General features: G+C 35.4%; 1 pseudogene across 1 annotated transcript; it reads left to right on the top strand.

Annotated features, from left to right (window-relative positions):
- Positions 1-1,077: 1,077 nt before the first annotated feature.
- Positions 1,078-11,305, top strand: LOC114166235 (uncharacterized; annotated as a pseudogene). The gene is made up of 7 exons (XR_014985108.1): positions 1,078-1,309; positions 1,455-1,574; positions 1,666-1,727; positions 6,902-8,484; positions 8,610-9,428; positions 9,678-10,461; positions 11,105-11,305. The product of XR_014985108.1 is annotated as an uncharacterized LOC114166235 (transcript).
- Positions 11,306-20,152: the final 8,847 nt, after the last annotated feature.

Genomic DNA, 20,152 nt, shown 5'->3' on the forward strand with positions numbered 1-20,152 from the left:
CCTCTTCTCGACTCCGTCACCACCTACGAAACCCGCTCCGTCTTCTCGACTCCATCACCACCTGCGAAACCCACTCCATCTCGACTCCATCACCACCTGCGAAACCTGCTCCGTCTCCACTCCATCACCACCTGTGAACCCGCTCTGTCTTCGCGACTCCATCACCACCTGTGAAACCCGCTCCGTCTTCTTGACTCCATCACCACCTGCGAAACCCATTCCGCCTTCTCGACTCCATCACCACCTGCGTGTTAAAAACAGATCTGTCTAATTATCTTAACCACAAAGGGATCTGAATTGATTAACAAGCTTTTATATGGTTTAAGATGAATCTTGAAGAAATCTTTAGGTTTTAAAGCTCAATTAATCAATTTCGCAGTTCTGGGTTAATGGACTGTTTTAACTCAATTAAGAAAAGTTGTGAGAGAAGAGAAAGAAGCAAGACACACAATTTATACTGGTTCTATTCAAGGCGAACCTACATCCAGTCTTCTCCTAAGTAACACACTTAGGAGAATTCCACTAAACAGAAAGGTTCCAAGAATTACAAGCACACCTATGTAATTCTAACCCTCAAAACCCAAGAACTTGATTCAACAATCAAGAACTCCCCCTAGGAGCAATGCATCCACACAATTGCACCTAGGTCCACACTTCAAACACTGAAGCAACTGTAATCAGAAATACAGAAAACAAAACAAGAAACGAATACACCTAAGCTGTGCAGATTTGGCTTGATGCTCCTTGAATCAAGCAAGATCCATCATGGTAGAATCAACCATCAATTTTTCTTGGATCTGTACTTGAGTTATCTTGCAGAATCTTCTGAAACTTTGTGTCTCTCAGATGGCTCTATCTCAGATGAAGACTTTGTACCATACTCACAACTAATCCACTAGTTAAAAAACTAATCATATGCAGAATTACACAGCAGGCCTGAAATACATTTGATAAAGATAAGCTAATTGCCTAATGCATATCCTAACTGGACCAAGCTATGTTTTATCCTAGATCAGTAGACATCATCAAAACTGTTCTTCATTTATGGATGAAAGGCTCCCCCTTCCAACACTGCGCAACCTCTGCTTCGTCTTTTCTCGACTCCATCACCACCTGCGAAACCCTTCACATCGTCTATCGTTAATCGGCCAACGACTTACCACCGTGGTCGTCGTGCCGTCATCAGTTCTCGTGGTCGTCGCGCGATTCACCTCTTCGTTGCACGATTCAGCCTCGTCGTCGCGCATTCACCTTCGTCGTCGCGCCCTCATGTGAGTTGTCGTCATCTTCGAGCTATAGTGATTGAATAGTAAGGCTTCTGTAGGTCTTAGAAACTGAATAATAAGGCTTTTGTAGGTCATACAGCTCAACAGGAAGCATCACCTTACTATTCATTTTTTTTGTGCGTGCTTTTAGATTATGCTTGGCTTGATTTTCTTGTCTATGTTGTGCAGGCAGGATGCTTGATGATATTTTTGACTGAAGTCTTTTGATTTTCACCTAATACTCTTGTTTAGGAAGAGATGGTGAAGGCTAAGTTTGAGGCAGCTGTCATAGAAGCAGAGTTGAGCGCGGTAATAATTTCCCATTTCAGTGACTACCTACACCATTATATCATTCTTGCCTGTCTGTAAATTGTGATAGCCATTTTAACTATAGCTGCAGATATTTCATATCAGTAGAATCATAAAACTTAAGGAAAGAGAGTTAGAGCATCTCTTGCAAAGGTAATAAATCTCTTGATCATTGTGATCCATTAAATTATAGTTTATGTGATCCATTATCCATATTACAACTTTGTCTGTGATTCACATGTAGTTCCTGATTATGGAATTTGCATTATCATGTTTGATTGAAAGTTGTGATTTTGAACCAGGAGGATATTACTATTATGTTTGATTGAAAGTTGTGATTTAGGATAACTGTTAGTATTTTGTTTGAATCTGAATTCTTTTTGTTCTGTAGTTAATAGTAAAAATGCAGCTGTACAGACAAATTTTGTTTGAATCTGAATTCTTTTTGTTCTGTAGTTAATAAAGAAAATGCAGAGTTATTAGTTTACCAGAAAAAAAAAGAGAGAAAGAAATAATAGTGTAAAAAGATTTTTATGTTTTTTTATTGGGATGATTGATACATAGTGGTTTAGAATTAGGCAAATTTAGGTAAGAAGTTTTAAAACGTAATTCAATTTCCTAAATTACCTGAAGAACAAAAGAGATGCAACTAGCTCCAATTCTGCTGATTCAGATTCAATCAATAACAAAGAAGATGGTCTAATCTGAAATACTGTGAGTTTCACAGTATTATAAGTGCATTTGAGTCATGTTTGATATTTTCTATAAATAATTAAAACTCTGTTTCTGACTAAAAATGTTAGGTGTGAATGTGTTCATATAAATGTTAATACATTTACCTGTCAAAGGCATTTATTGCCTCAAGCTTTTATACAGGAGTTTAGCTTTCATACAAGCCTTTTCTTAATGTATTTGGAATGTATTATATATGGCCATATGGCTCCCTATTTCAATGTTAAAGTTTTTTCATGCATAATAATTGAGTAATGTAGGTGGGTCTCGCTTTTCTTCATGATTGTCCCGCTTCTTTTTTTACATAATATAATTCTAAATGCATGTGGCACTAACACAAAAAAGGCCTTTAACGTCACCCCAATAACGTCTGCCTAAAAAAAGCCCAACGTTAAAAATGAGCGGTGGCATTTTTGTAAATAATGAGACATTTTTAACGTCTGATGTGGAGCGGGCAGACGTTACTTAACGTCTGTTAAAAAATACCCCGACGTCACTCAAAAAAGGACGTCGGCCCCTCCCACCCCCGACGTCACTTAACGTCGGACATAACACCCCCGACGTTAAGTTTCAGCTTATCTCTGCGCGAAACGCAGAAACCCTCGCGCTGTTCATCATTTCCGCGAGAGTTCCTGCCGGCGACGCCATTTCCGACCCCCTCCAGGTGAGTTTCGAAAGGTTTTCGCCATCAAACTTGTTGGGGTTTAATTATGGGTTGATTTTACGCGTTTTGAACCGATTATTTTCCGTTTTCATCCCCATTTGCAGTGTTTTGAGATTCGTCCCACTTGCTCTTCGTTCCCATTTGGCCAGCAGTGTGCAGAGACCCTAGACTTCCTCTCAAAGTTCGTCTTTCAATTAGAGGAGGTTAGTTTTTCATTGTATGTATATATTTGTTCATTGTATGTATAAAATTACTTGTATTAATTTATAAATGTCATTATAGTTTTAGTCTTAGACTATTTTTTTGTTAATTTTTTTGGCCTATTTTTTTATTTTATTTAAAATTTTATAATAATATTTGTAAAATTAGTAAATAAAATTATATTTATTATTAGATATATGCATTTTTAATAATTCTCATTGCATTTTATTTTTGAATATTATTGTTGCAGTGTTATTTTATATATGTAGATTTATTATACTTATAGTATACAGTGAGCGAAACTTAGTTCCCGTTTGAGATTTAATACAAATGATTAGATTTTTAATCGTTTGTATTAAATCTTGAATTGTCCGATTGGACAGTTTGAAAAAATTATTTTTCATAATTTGCTACAATGTGTACATTAAGGTTTACGCATAAATTTCATAAAATTTCGATTGAGGCTAATTTGTGTTGTTCTCTGGATGCATACTTGATTGTGATCATGATTAATCACTTTCATTTCGTGTACTTCAGAGACCAATGCGAAATGCTGTCGAAATTTTGTGAAATTTATGATGTTTGACTTATTTGTACATGTGTTAGCAAATTATGAAAAATAATTTTTTCGAATGGGTAGGGCCTCACCTTGTGAGAGTTAAAAGTTTGAGATTGATTGAGTTTTTTACGAACATAGTATGGATCGAAGCTGGATGAATGAGCGTCGCATAAGTGAAAAGTATGAAAAGGGGGTTTCTGAGTTTTTGCAATATGTTCAAGAACACGCTCACTCAAGTAACAGGACATATTTTTGTCCTTGTGTTCGTTGTCTTAATCAAATACGTCATGACTTAGGAACAATGCGTGATCATCTATTCATCTTTGGTATAATGAGAAGTTATACACTTTGGACTTGGCATGGAGAAGTATTAGACAAGCCTACAACGTCACGAGGAACATATTATGTAGACGACTGGATGAATGATCATTTAGAAGATATGGTACGTGATGTTGGGGAGGAGAATTTTGGAAAAGTTCATTTATATGATTCTCTTAAGTCCGATTCAGAGGAACAATTGTACCCAGGATGCACTAACTTTACACGACTGTCAGCAACTTTGAAATTATTCAGTTTAAAAGCAAGGCATGGATGGACGAATATAAGTTTCACAGAATTGTTGGAGTTGTTAAAGGAGATGCTTCCAGAAAATAACACGTTACCTATCCGTAATTACGAAGCGAAGAAAGTTTTATGTCCAATGGGTTTGGAATATCAAAAGATACATGCATGCCCAATTTGTTGGGGAAGCTTTAGGCACATTTATTGCTTGGCCTAAAGCATTGATCATACCATACTTTAGCCCACCAAAGGTATTATGACATCATGTTTTTAGTAGTTCAATCTTACAATTTATAGAACTTTTAACGTCAAACCTTTCTAAATCTTTATTTCAGTCCACTCGTCCTGAAAAACAGTCGGTCCGACGTCCACGTGTTATACGTGAAGATGATGAAATGGCAGAAGCAGAAGATGATCCTCTAGGAAAGCTGCTTCTGAAATTACACAAGTTGAAAAGAGGACCGGTAGAGCTAGAGTGGGAGTTAAGAGTATTTGGCCTCCATTGTCATGTCCCATTGTACATAAACCTGAATGATGCACTAGAAATCATTACAGGAGACAAGATGTTAAATATTTCAGTCATACAACTATGGTGCATGTAAGATATTTTTATTGTATTTCATATTTAAAGCAAGGAATTGGTACCTTTTAATATTATACCTAACTGTCTTCTTGTAGGTACATGGACAAAGTCATTGTGGACCAAGGTCGATCTTCCGTCTATGGATTCATTGAACCTCAAACAATTCAACCTTCGGGAAACTCACCTAACCAAATCAAACTTTATTTGCAAACATGGATGGTTGAGTCAAATAGAGAGATCTACTTTGCACCATACATTGATTCGTAAGTGTTTTTGCTAATAATATTTTGTGAAGTATTATTAATTATTTTGGCTAAGTACTTGTGATTGATGGTAGGTATCATTGGCAACTTTGTCTCATCATTCCAAGACAATGCCTAGTTGTATGGTTTTGTTCATGCCATAGGAAGATTCCACCAGCTTTTAAAAACATGTTACAAGAGTAAGTATTTTTTTTTTCAATCCTAACTTATGTATCTACTTAGTTATAAAAACTTACATATGTTTTATGTTTTCAAAATTTCATTAGAATTGTGGGTAAGCCTAGAGGCCAACAACTTAAAGTCATATATCCAAAGGTTAGAACTCATTCATTTTAAAGTTATTAATTTCTGTATGTCAACTTATGACTTTGATGTGTTTATTTTATTTGTAATGTTCAGTGTAACAAGCAAGAAGATTCATGGGAATGTGGATATTATGTCATGTCTTGGATAAGAACAATCATTCGAGCTGCAGTTAAAGATGAATGGATAGAGGTAATTATATATATCTTTCACATATTATAAATCATATCAAACTTTAAAGAATGATATTCATACATAATGAAATTGTATTACTTTTTCAGCGATTCAAGAATCCATCACCTCTGCCAGATGACATTATCCACACACTAAGACAGGAATGGGCGGCATATCTATTGGAGAGTTGGAGTTGATACCACATGAATTAGAACTCCTTTCAAAAACTTTATTGTACAAGAATTTCATGTTGAAATTTTTAGTTTGTTGTTATTTATATTAGTTTAGAATATATGTTGAAACTTAAGTTCTATTATATATAACTGTAACTCCAGAATTGTGCTGAAAGTATTATGAAATTGTTCTGGGAATTTTCTGATTTTCAGGTGTATGGATGTTGTAAAAACAGTCAAATTTTTTTTAAAAAAATGGAGCAGTTTGACGTCTGGTGTGCCCTGACAGACGTTATTTAACGTCTGACCGTACCAGGGCCGACGTTATTTAACGTCTGACGGGCTCTGACAGACGTTAAACTGCTCAGGTTTTTCCCTCATTTCAGCGCGAGAATTGACGTCGGTGTTACAAGCCCCGACGTTGGATAACGTCGGATTCCTAAAAGACCGACGTCAAGTGACGTCTGCTATTTTTCCGACGTTATTTTGACGTCATCCGATACGACGTCGGTGTTTGGGCAGACGTGAAAGGTCGAAAATATCGGACGTTAAAAGGCTTTTTTGTGTTAGTGTGGGGTTCATGTTTTAGCATGATTTGAGTTCAATTTCAAGATCCTCTTACGTGCACAATATATATGGGGTTTCTTACAAATTGAAACAAGCAAGCCCCATGTTGCAGTTACGTGGTATAACTACCCATGATAATTTTGATACCTTATATATCCATATAATGCACGAGTTTCAAGTTTCAAATAGCTAAGAGCATCAAAACTGATTATGATCTACTCAAAACTGATTTATATGCAATCCTAAATTATGTAGGTTTGTATGCTCATCATAAGAAGTGTGTAACAAAATTGATTATGATCATATGTGACTAGAAAATTATAGAGATACTTGGTTGAAAGAGCATAAATGGCATCTGTAATCTGCATGTTGGAGGGGTCACCAATGGACCTAAGTTTTTGTTGTTTATACGTGGTGAAACACTCTTGACGAGTTGAATTCCTCTACATTATATATTACTGTTTTATCAATTAAGACTTGCATTATTTTTGTTTTATTAGTTAGGATTTGAATAAGAGATAAATTGAACTTTTTTTTTTGTTTCAAGGTGTTGGTGAAGATCAAGAGGATGAAGAATGATAAAAAAATTCCAAATGTGAAGATGAAGAGGAATGAAAGTGCAAGATAAATTTTACTTTTTCTTTTTTTGAGAACATAATACTTTTTAATTATTGTAAACATTGTTACTTATGAAATTGTATACAATATTACAATATAATTTTGCAATATATGAAAATTTTCAATTTTATATTATATGTTAGAAGTGTCTTATTTAATCTATTTTATTTCTACTATTTTAATAGAATAAATATATTTTAAATTATTTTACATGATTCAATTTTTATAAGCTTTATTTAAACAAATCTATTTTGTTCCACACTTTCATAAATGTGGCCTATAGAAATAAGCAACACGAAAAAAACCGTTGCATTATATTGGCCGAAAAATTGTTGCCTATTGAAATATTTTAGGCAACATTTTTTAATGGTTGCATAATAAGCAACGGTTTTCGAATTTCCTGGCCTAAACGGAAAAAAACTGTTGTGTATAGTATAGGCCACGACCACCTATGTAACGACCGCAAATCCGTTGCCAATTCGTTGCCTAATCTTGAAGCCACGGTTTTTTTACTTTAGGCCATGGTTTTTGGTCCATTGCCTAAAGTCATTTTTCCTGTAGTGTTCATTATTTGAAAGTACTATAACAGGATAAATTATATGATTTGAAATTCTAACCCAAAATCATATTTTCAGATAGTACAATAATTGTTGTTGCTTGTTTGTAGATCTATAGATCTTATATTAGTCCCTTTTAAATTTTCAGAGTTTTATTGTTTATATAACAAGTGCACTTTCTTTTTTTTCTTTTTCTACTAATTGATTTGGTTACTCTGTTTGACATATAATTTCGATTAACTTATGAATATTGTGTACCAAAACAGGGCAGCATCTTTCCAAAATTGAAGAATATGAAACTTCAGAGTATGAAGAGTCTAAGTAAGATATGGAATCCGAAACTTCCTTTAGCGAACTAGACACTCTAATCATTGAAGAGTGTCACAAACTTGTAAATGCAATGGAGAGAATATTTGGGAGTCTATGCAACTTGAGAGTTAAAAATTGCAGGTCCATGGAAGCAATATTTAATATATGTGAGAAAGTTGGGGATGTAGCTAATAACTTGCAAGATGTTCATTTAGAAACACTCCCCAAACTGAAGCATGTATGGAAAATGAATAATAAAGACCAGGTAGGGATTCCTAAGTTTAACAATCTGAAGAGGATATTGGCTAAAGATTGTGACAGCTTAGAATATATATTTCCATTTTATGTAGCCAATAGTCTTGATAATCTTGAATCTCTTGTGGTTTGTGGTTGCTATGGATTGAATAAAATTGTTGTCGAAAGGGAAGCCACCAACATGGACATAGCCAGATTTAACTTTCCTAAACTAAGCACCATCAAATTTTCAGAACTGCCAAAACTAACGAGCTTCTATCCAATAACTTATGACTTATCATGTCCATTGAAAGAGCTGTCTATTGAACTTTGTAACAATCTGGAACCATTCAACGAAGGAACCCAGCATGGACAAGGAAATCATGTACGTGTATTCTTCTTTCCTGAAGAGGTACTAGTACTAAGCCACTCAACTCTTCAAACAACATTGGAAACATAATCTTCCACTTTTATTTAAATATATGTACATTTATATAAATACACTCACCCTTTTCTTTACATGTTTATCAATTATAGGTAATCAATAACTTGAAGTCCATGCAAATTGATTCTCGGTGTGCAAAGTCATCAAGCAGTTCTATGGATAAAAGGAACCATCAAAGGGACAACTTAGAAGAACTTTCCTTGTCTAGATTAATAGATAGTGAGATTTTATATTCTTTCCTATATAGAAATCCTAATTTGAAAAGTCTATCATTGAATAATTGTTTCTTTGAAAAGATAGTGCCTCCAAAGGAAGATACTGAAATTGAAAACTTTGGAGTAATACCAAATCTGAAAAGCTTGATGTTGATAGACTCGCTGAATCTCGAAGAGATAGGATTTGAACAAGACATAATTCTTGAAAGGTTAAGAGTTATTGATTTTAAAGAACTGTCCTCGTATGATTATCATAATACCTTCCTCTGCATCTTTTACTCGCTTGACAAATCTAGAAGTGGTCAATTGTGATGGATTGCAAAGTCTAATGTCAGCATCTACTGCAAAAAGTTTGGTTCAACTTAACACCATGAAGTAGTGAAATGTCAATCCCTGATGGAAATAGTAAGAAATGATGGAGAAAAATCTGACAGAGTTATTTTTCAACAATTGAAATCACTAGAGCTTGTTTCACTGAACAAACTCAAGAGTTTTTGTGTCTCTAATTGTGACTTTGAATTTCCATCATTGGAGAAATTAGTAGTGAGTGCATGCTATAATATGGCTAAATTTTCTGAAACAGTCACCAGCTCACCAATTTTACAAAATGTACATGTTGTACATGGAAAAGACAACAAACGATTCTGTTGGGAAGGAGATATAAATGCTACGATACAAAAAATATTCAAGGAAAAGGTATGTAATTATGTATGTTTTCTTGACTAAAATTTTCTTTTCTAATTTTGTTATTTTAAAAAGTTCACTTCAAACAATGAAATTACTTAAAAAAGATGTGAGGATTTGAGGGTAATGAGAAAAATAATTATGTTTTTGGCTTCAGTTATCTTTTTACAGATCTAAAACCTAAAAACGGTAAATTTTGAAAAGTGGTTGTCTGGGTGGAATATGTCATTATACATTGAACTTACACTATATATTTTACAGAATTTTTTTGAAGGCATGGAGATGAGCTTTGCCGAACATCAGAACTTCAACGAACTTTGCCGATGTCCCCAATTGCAATATTTATTTACATCTTCAGTCGTCAAAAAGTTAGTGAACCTAGAAGAGATCATTGTGGAAGAATGTGAATCACTGAAAGAAATAGTGGCCAAAGAGGAAGATGAAGATGAAAATGAGATGATATTCATGAAGCTTGAGTATTTGACTCTTATCTCATTAGACAAATTTGAAAGCTTTTACACGGGGAATTCCACTTTGAATTTCTCATCCTTGAGAGAAGTGATGGTTAACCAATGCCTCAGTACCAAAATTTTCCGTCCTCGTGATAAAGTTCCTCCGAGATTCAGGGTGGTAATAGATGGATTCCCTTATAAAGGTGATAAAAAAACCTCTTATCATGCAACAGTTTGAGGAGAAGGCATCGTGAGTTAGTTCGTAGACAAATTCCTTTGACTTGTAAGTAAGTACATTATATCATTACCCATTCCTCTTGGAAATGGAATTAGCATATGATGATCAATTGCTATTGACTTAGTGTGAAAGCATTCATCATCGAATATCTTTTCTCTGTTTTTTCATCTGACATAAATAAAGAAATATGAAATGCTAAATCAAAATATATATTTTCCCCAATAAGTGTTGGTCATCACTAATCACGTCATTTTTGTAAATAATTTGGTTCAGGAAATCGCTTATGGTAGGTACCCTTGAAAACATGTTTTCTTCTTTTTATCAAGCACGCCAACAAAGAAGACATGGAATCTTAGTGAGTTTATTTTCCTTCTTACATTTATAAGTGTCCATCTTTGTAAAGCTTGGATCTTAAAATAAATGATAACATTACAAGTTTATTCTTAAAGATTGAAAGGAAAGGTAAGACATAAAAGGATGATAAAGCATGGACACTAGTCAGAACTAGAATTTTAAGACTAGTTCAGACTTTCAAAATTTTGTTAGTCAATTTTTCTCATGCCTTACTAAATCTAGTTTAAAGGTTATGAATCTCTTATACTTCTCAAAGTTGGTATTTCACTTACTGCACTCATTAACAGATTTACATTGTTCCATCTCTAATCATAGTTCTTTTAAAAATATTCAAGTTACAGGGAATTAGGGGACTCAAAGAAGGAATTGAATAATAAAAAAGGTTTATTTATGCCCAACCTTTGGAAATATGCATTTGGAAATCCTCAACCTTTGGAAACTAATTATCTTGATACTTATTTGTGATGTGATTTTTGATACAAGAATTATACTGTATCATGTGAGTTAATCATCGATACCAAATAATCATGATTTTTGTGCAGGTCAATGATCTAGTAATAAACTATTTTAGTATATGCATGTTGATTTCATGATTTGAGGTTGACGTCCTTCTTGCAGCTAATATTTGTCTTTTATAATTTTAGCAAATCGGTGATGCAAATGAGCCCGAGTCTTCTATGGGTACAAGAGGATCATCTGGTGGTAGCAACATTTAGGGTGTTGATGATGTTTTTTAGGATGAAACTATTTTAGTGTATTATGAACTTTGAGTAAGTATAGATTAAGTTGTAATTGTTTCAATTTAAATTGCTTTTATGTTAATATGTCAATTTTGAGAATCAAAAGTTCTAATGATATATATTTGAGCACTTTGGTTGAAGTATTTGATTGAAGTTTACAAAAAAATATTGTTGATATAAAAATATAAGTACCTCAAATGGTGACATATATTGTCAAGTATAATAGGAAATTCTAATTACAAACAAAATATTGTTTTTTATGAGATTTGAATAACGCAAGAAAAATACAGTAATAAATCCACAAATTAAATAATACAAATGAGACAGGTTAAAACTTTTACAGTATAATCCTCAAATTGAGGAGGGTATTAACCCCCACAAAAAAAAATGAAAAACAGGAGTTTTGGAATCAAATAGGTTTGTGGAAATAAAGAGGTTTTAAACCTCCACAAAATAATAGTCATGAATAGGAGAGGTTATAACCCTCCATTAAAAAACTTCCACAATATAAACCTGGTACCAGGGGTTGTAGAAAACCTCCACAAATAACTTGTGGGGAACCTATATGTGGAGGTTTGAAAAACCCCTGCAAATTATTTTGTGGAGGGTAAAAACCCCCGCTAAACGAAAATAAAACCTCCGCAATTTAGCATTTTTTTTGTAGTGTCACCTTGGGGAGCACCGATACTCTTAGTAAAGAAAAAGGACGACAATTCAAGGTTGTGTGTTGATTACCGCCAGTTGAATAAGCTGACTATAAAGAATAAGTATCCACTGCCGAGGATAGACGATCTACTGGATCAGCTGAGGGGAGCCGCAATGTTCTCTAAGATTGACTTGAGGTCTGGATATCATCAGATCTTAGTCAAAACGGAGGATGTGCAGAAGACAACGTTCAGGTCATGCTACGGGCATTACGAATATGTAGTGATGCCGTTTGGGGTGACAAATGCTTTTGCTATTTTCATGGACTACATGAACAGGATATTCCGACAGTACTTGGATCAGTTTATTGTCGTGTTTATTGATGACATACTGATATACTCTGAGAGTCGGGATGAACACGCAGAGCATCTGAGAGTGGTGCTGGGAATTCTCAGAGAACATAAAGTGTATGGGAAGTTGTCGAAGTGTGAGTTTTGGCTGGATGAGGTAGAGTTCTTGGGCCATGTAATCTCAGCCCAAGGAATAGCGGTAGACCCAGCGAAGATTGAGATAATGGTGAAGTGGGAGAGACCATAGACAGTAACCAAGGTGAGAAGTTTCTTGGGTCTGGCAGGTTATTACAAACGTTTTGTAGAAGGGTTCTCCAAGATGGTGAGTCCATTGACTCAACTCACCAGGAAGGACCAGCCTTTTTCTTGGACAGACGAGTTTGAAGTCTGTTTTGAGGACATGAAGAGGAGATTGACCACTGCACCTATACTAGCTATTCTTGACACAACCAAGATGTTTGAGGTGTATTGTGATGCTTCATACCAGGGCCTAGGTTGTGTGTTGATGCAGGAGAAACGACCTATTGCTTAGGCATCTTGCCAGCTGAAGGTACACGAGAAGAACTATCCTACATATGACTTGGAATTGGCTGTCGTAGTTTTTGCTCTCAAAACATGGAGGCACTATTTGTATTGGGCACAATTTCAGGTATTCAGCGATCACAAGAGTTTAAAGTACTTGTTTGATCAAAATTAGTTGAATATGAGGCAGAGGCACTAGATGGAATACCTGAAGGATTACAACTTTGAGCTGTTATACCACCCTAGTAAGGCTAATGTCGTAGCAGACGCTATAAGCCGGAAGAGAGCTCATGTGTCGACCATGATGATTAAGGAGTTGGAGCTGATTGAGAAGCTACAAGATATGAATATGGGATTGGATATGGAGGCAGGTCATATACGGTGCAGCATGTTGAGGATCACTAATGAGTTTCTGGATGAGGTTCGGGTGGAATAAGGTAAGGATCGGGAACTGCAGCAGATTATTAGTGAGTTGGGCACAGAGAAGAGAAAGGACTTCAGGATGGGCAGAGATGGTATCCTGCGATTCAGAGAGAGGGTGTGTGTACCCAACAATCGGGTATTGAGGAAGATGCTCTTGGATGAAGGGCATAAGAGTCGTCTTAGCATACATCCAGGTATGACTAAGATGTACAAAGACTTGAAGGCGACCTTTTGGTGGACTAACATGAAAATCGATATGGCAGATTATGTAGCATCCTGCTTAGTGTGCCAAAAAGCGAAGATCGAGCCTCTTGACATACCATAGTGGAAATGGGACAACATTTCCATGAACTTTGTTACACACCTACCAAGGTCGGTGAGGGGGCATGATTCTATTTGGGTAATAGTGGATAGATTGACAAAGTGCGCTCACTTCTTGCCAATCAATCAGAAGATGTCTTTGGATAAACTGGCAGAGTTGTATGTCCGGGAGATAGTCAGGTTACATGGTGTGCCTACTAGTATTATCTTAGATAGAGATTCGAGGTTCACATCGAGGTTCTGGCAGTCACTGCAGAACACCTTGGGCACTCAACTGAGAATGAGCTCGGCATATCATCCTCAAATTGATGGCCAGTCTGAGAGAACCATACAATCTTTGGAGGATTTACTGAGAGCATGTGTCTTGGATCACCTCGGGACGTGGAGTGATGTGCTACCGCTGGTGGAGTTCACTTATAATAATAACTACCATTCCAACATTGGGATGACACCTTACGAGGTCTTGTATGACAGGAGATGTCAGACACCTTTGTGTTGGCAGCAGGATGGAAAGTCTGTGGTAATTGGTCTAGAATTCTTACAACAGACTACTAAGAAAGTAAGGGTAATACAGGATCGAATGCGTGCAACTCAGAGTCGGCAGAAATCCTACGCAAATAAGAGGAAGAGGCCACTTGAGTTTGAGGCTGGTGACCACATGTTCCTCAGGGTTACACCTACAGCAGGTATTGGGAGAGCATTGAAGTCAAGGAAGGTGACTCCTCGATTCATCGGTCCGTATCAGATTACAAGTCGAATTGGACCAGTGGCATACGAGATTGCATTGCCACCTCACTTGGCAAACCTGCAGAATGTCTTCCATGTATCACAGCTGAGGAAGTACGTGGCGGATCCTACACATGTGCTGGAGCAGGACGATGTCCAGGTGCGTGAGAATCTGACTTTGGGAGTTGGACCGGTGAGAATTCTAGATTCACAAGTCAAACAACTCAGAGGAAAGGAGATTAGGACTGTGAAGGTTCTCTGGGATAAGGCAACCCAAGAGATGACTTGGGAGATGCAGGATCTCATGAGGAAGTCTTGTCCTCACCTTTTTGCCGATAAGTCTTATTTTCGAGGATGAAAACTTTTAAAGATGGGGGAAATGTAAGACCCGTGGAAATTAATTAATTAAATAATTAATTAATTAATAAATGCGGGTAGAAAGAGCCTTTATGGCATTAATTATTGTTTGATGTGACGTGGAAAAGTCTAGCTCAAGTGGTTGAGAGTACTTTGATTGTGTGAGAGGACTTGGGTTTGAGTCCTATGTATGCCAATTATGTGTTGTGGTTTTATTATTAATTTTAATATTATGTAGGAGCATGGAATTGGTAATGTAATCTTATATTGATTGGAGTGTATCATTGAATGTGAATTGGCATAGTGGTGTATTAAACCACTTAAGTCCTATTAAGACACTGTGGTGAACAAAGGAACACCAAGTTTCTTCCCAATTTTAGCCCAGAATTCCAGGTTAGGAGTGCTAAAATTATGTGTATTTTTATATAGTTTGTGTTCCTGCGATTTGTTACCAAATTGGAATTTTATGAGTTGTGGTTTCTAGTTTAATGTACACTGCAATTGAGAATTTGGGAAGAGAATGTGGAGTGTCAAGTCTTTTGGGTATGAAACAAGAATATGATGAGGGTTTCGGGTACTATTATTTGATTCATGGTTAATTTTTACGTTTTGAGGATTCAAACATGTTTACAATGTGTTTTAGAGTTTGATTGATGATATAGATTGAATGAACATGATTGTATGGTAAATTGCATTGGTTTGGTGTCTTTGGTGCACGAGTAGTGGCGAAACCTTGCAAGTCTCGCCCAAGCTAGTCTATCTCGCCTAAGCGAGAGTTGTAGAGTCTCGTTTTTGGTTCTGGTTTGCGTTTCTTGCCTAGGTGACCATGGACGGGGTTGAGCGACTTGGTCTCTCGCTTAGGCGAGAGACACTCGCCCAAGCGAGGTCGCGAGGAAACCTAGATGTTTTGAGTGCGACTTCTCGCCTATGCGAGAGGTTTTGGGGTTCTAAGCGACAGGAATGCTCGCTTAGGCGAGAATGGCTCGCCTAAGCGAGGTCGCGATGAGATTTGGTGTTTGGTTTAGTGAATCCTCGTCCAGGCGAGGAGCTTTGTGTGTTTCGAGCGACTAGAGGTTTTGCTCAGGCGAGGAGAGCTCGCCTAAGCGAGATAGCGAGGTACAACCACTGTTACACGCTCGCTCAGGTGAGGTGGGCTAGCCTAAGCGAGACCGAGGTTCTAGCTTGGGCGAATAGACATGGCTTAAGTGTGAATGGCGCGGAGCCATGCGTTTGTGCACTGTTTGGACTGTTGCTTGTTATTTCCTAAAGGATAGGAATTATATGCTTGTGTTTGTGGTGTTTGTGCTTGAAGGACTAAGTCCAATAGGGGTCTGGGATGTGCTTGATAGTTGGACGCATGATAGGCATGGAACTGGTTGATTTCCCATCGGCTGCTAATGGGCGAGGAGTCCTTATTATGGTGATTACACGCGTCAGACGCACGATGGGCAAGGAACTGTTATGTTCCCGTCGGCTACTATTGGGCGAGGAGTCCATAGTATGGTGATTGCGTACGTGCCAGGGTCTAAGTTAAGAAGGCTTGGATGATTTACTATAGACGAGAAGTCTGTAGGGTAGGACTATGAGCGGGATAGGCTCATAGGGTTGGACCACGAATGGGTTAGTTTCGTGGAAGCACAGTGAAGTCCCAAGACCTAGTTCATGTATAGGACTCCTGAAGGACTATGAGGTCATGGATGGGTAATTTGAAAACAATGAAATGCTTAGTCATGTTAATTTTGGGATGGGTGGCATATCTATTTCATGTATATTTTTATATATTGTGCATAGCTCACCCTTTCTCTGTGTGTGTGGTGATGATCGGATAACTTGTTGGCAGATGATTTCACAGGTGGGCCAGGAGATGCTTAGAGGCGGAGTGCAAGGGCTACCTAGGTTTTGAAAGGATTTTTATATTTAGACTTTTGATGTAAAAATTTATTATGTTGAATTTTGATGGATTTTGTAATACTGTAATTGCAAGCATATGAATTATGTTATAGTAAAGTTTTTAATTTCCCGTGTTTTGGGAAATGGTATTATATTAAATGAGGTTTTATTTTCATTTCCTATTTTATTTATTAAAAATTAGTAATATTCCTTAGGGATGTTACACCAACCCCTTACTGTCCTTCTTTTTGTCACCTGACATGGTGATCTTGCCTCAAGAACTCAAGATTTGCGTCTTTGCTTTTCTTAAGTTTCGTGTCTTATTCCAAGGACTCGAGCCCATAATATATACAAGAATACAACCCTAAGAAAAATATCTTGACAACTATACAAAGTGAATGTAATGGATAAAAAGGAATATGGAATAATCATAAACAAATCACGTGCCTAAACTAATGCATTCTATAAATTGTTCCTACAATCATGGTAATCATATTTTTGCCAATAGATATTGAGCATCTTCATCCAGAAACACAATTCACACAAAAGTAAGTTACGCCAAAACAATGATATGTAATGGCAACACAATGCATAAAATCGGAAAAAAAAATACAATGATAACAACACTGAAATAGTCGATGACAGAGGAAGACAATAAGGATATATAACTTGACAATGGAAGACGCGAAGAAGAACTACTACCCAACCTACTACACAATGAAGTAAGGTTACACGATCACATAACCATTCCTAGACTTGAAATTGAGGAGGAAATGACCATCGATGAAACCCTCGTGCTTTATGGTTCTTCTATAAAATACAATGAATGTGAGATATAGTGAAATAGGGAGACAAAAGATATGTAGTTTAAAATACGTGGTTTAAAATTTTAATATTTAATAAATAGTAAAATATTAATAACTATTATGAATTAATTGTCGTCTATTGATTTGATACAGTTACTTATATTATTGATATGATTGATTGATTTGTAATTGGTTCACAAAATTGGATTTCGTCATCTTAATGATGTAAGTTTACATGAGGGGCGAAATAGAATACTTGATAAACAATATTGTATTAAGGAATACAAAATGTTGTAATTTTTTTCCTTCATTAGGTTTTTATCCCAAAGGATTGCTCCTAGTAAGGTTTTAAAGAGGCACATTCTCTTATTAATGGACATCCAAGGGGTAATGTTATGAAATAATGGTCATCCATTAATTTGATACAATAACTCATATGATCGATATAATTGATTAATTTGCTACAATTACTTTTATGATTAATTACTCTTTATGAGGTTTAAATATTTGTATCAATTATTTGATTTGTATCCTTTATAGGTTACATTTTGTATCTATAAATAGGATTCATTGACATAATTAATGAGTCGATTCCAAAAGAATCTTAGGTACCTGAAATTGTTGAAAATGATGAGATCTCAATAAATTATGTAAAGAATCATATAATATGGAACTAAAATGAAGTCAACATTGACAAGATCTGGCATATAATATAACGATGAATGTTATGAGTGAGACAATGAGGATCAAGAACCAATCATTGAAGATTGTCGACAAAGAAATGATTGGCCAAAATGAAAAGATACAATATAAGCATAATTAGATTTGTTTGCTAAACGAAAGGTTTTTGAACTTGTAGTTCACACACTTGAAGGTGTAAACCCGTTGGGTACAAATGAAATTTTTAACAAAAACAAAATAAGAATGGTGAAATTTTTAGATACAAAGCAAGATTAGTTGCTTAAGTTTTTTCGCGAAAACTTGGTATTGATTTGTGAAGAGACATATTCACTAATATTGGGTGCAACAACATTTCGATATTTGCCTATACTAGTTGCACAAGAAGGTTTCATTTACATCTAATGAATGATGTTACAACCTATTTGAACGATTCCCTTTATAATGATATTTATATGAAAATTCCTAAAAGATTTAATTTGGCCAACAAGGCAAATTCTAAAGAGATTTATTCAATAAAATTAAGCAAGTTCTATTATTATTAAAGCAATCAGGATGTATGTGGTATAACCGTATTAATGAACACTTGTTAAAAGAAGGGTATAAAAATGATCCTATTGGTTCTTGTATTTATATGAAATTATTAGAAAATGACTTTTCCATAATTATTGTTTATGTAGATGACATAAACATCTTTGGAACTTCTAATGAGCTTAGAAAGACAATTGATTGCTTAAAGAAAGAATTTGAGATGAAAGATCTTAAAAAGACATAATTTTTTTATTGAGATTAGAAATTGAGTATTTAAAGTGGTTTTTGTACATCTAAAGCATATAATGAAGGTGCTTAAAATGTTCTAAATGGATAAGTCACATCCATTATGCACTCCAATCGTTGTGAGGACGTTAGATATTGATAAAGGTTATTTTAGACCTCAAGAAAATGTTGAAGAACTTCTTGGTCTAGAAATACCATATCTTAGTGTTATAGGAGCACTAATGTATCTTGCTAATTATATTTGCCCTGATATTGCATGTGCTATAAATTTGTTAAGCAATATATAGTTCTTCACCTACAAAAAGATATTGGATTAGAGTAAAACATATACTTCCTTACTTTAAGGGTGCTATGAATATGGACTTATCTTATAAATCACTTTAAAACCAAGTAATTCATTCATAGTTGAGGTTTAATGCGTTTCCATGTAATCTAATGTTGCATACATGTTAGAAATATTGATGGGAACAAGTCTTGTGTGTAAAAGTTTGTTGTTTGAGTTAAATCTGCGAATTCTGCATTTTGCATAAATTCCCAGGTTGTTAGCCGATTGATTTGAAATTTTAATCATCTGTTTCATAGGCTCAAGAACAAATTAGTCTGCTGTTTTATTTTTTGACCGATTGAAAGTGTACTCTTCTACAGTTGTTGCATTCGAATTTCATAGTCTATTTGATTCAATCAAAAGGGGTTTTAAGCTTTTGAAAAAGTTTTAAACAGTCAATTAACCCCCCCTCACCTTATTGGCTTAAATCACCATTTCAAACTAACAATAATGGTTGATCACAAATAATATATTTGTTCACATGTGGTAGAACAATGATTTAACGACAGCCTATGAAACAAACCATAACAACAACATCATCAAATCATGCAGAATTTTAGTATTACCTAAGATAAGTCGTGAATGTGTTTGGTTAATGTTTATAATTCAATATGTGCGACAAACTTGTGGTCTATCCTCGGGAAAACTGGAACAAAAAACCATATAAGAAGACAATAGTGCATTGTTCAATCGAAAGGGTGATATAGAGATCCAAAATATTCCGTTCATGTGAAAATTTGACAAATCTATTTAGAAAGTCTTCACCAAAGTAGAACTTTTGAACAATTGGTTCACAAGATTGAACTTTGCCATCTTAATGATGTAAGTTTACACGAGGGGCAAAATATAATACTTGATAAACAATATTGTATTAAAAAATATAAATTTTTGTACTCTTTTTCCTTCACTAGGTTTTTATCCCAAAGGGTTTCTCCTAGTAAAGTTTTAACAAGGCACATTCTCTTATCAATGGACACCCAAGGGGAAGTGTTATGAATTAATGGTCGTCCATTGATTTGATACAATAACTCATATCCATTCATTTGATACAATAACTCATACGATTGATATGATTTCCTACAATTACTTATATGATTAATTACTTTTTATAAGGTTTAAATATTTGTATCAA

Source organism: Vigna unguiculata, chromosome 10 (assembly GCF_037176805.1).
Source record: "Vigna unguiculata cultivar grain cowpea cultivar isolate G323 ecotype 2 chromosome 10, ASM3717680v1, whole genome shotgun sequence".
In the NCBI taxonomy this organism is placed as follows: domain Eukaryota; kingdom Viridiplantae; phylum Streptophyta; class Magnoliopsida; order Fabales; family Fabaceae; genus Vigna; species Vigna unguiculata.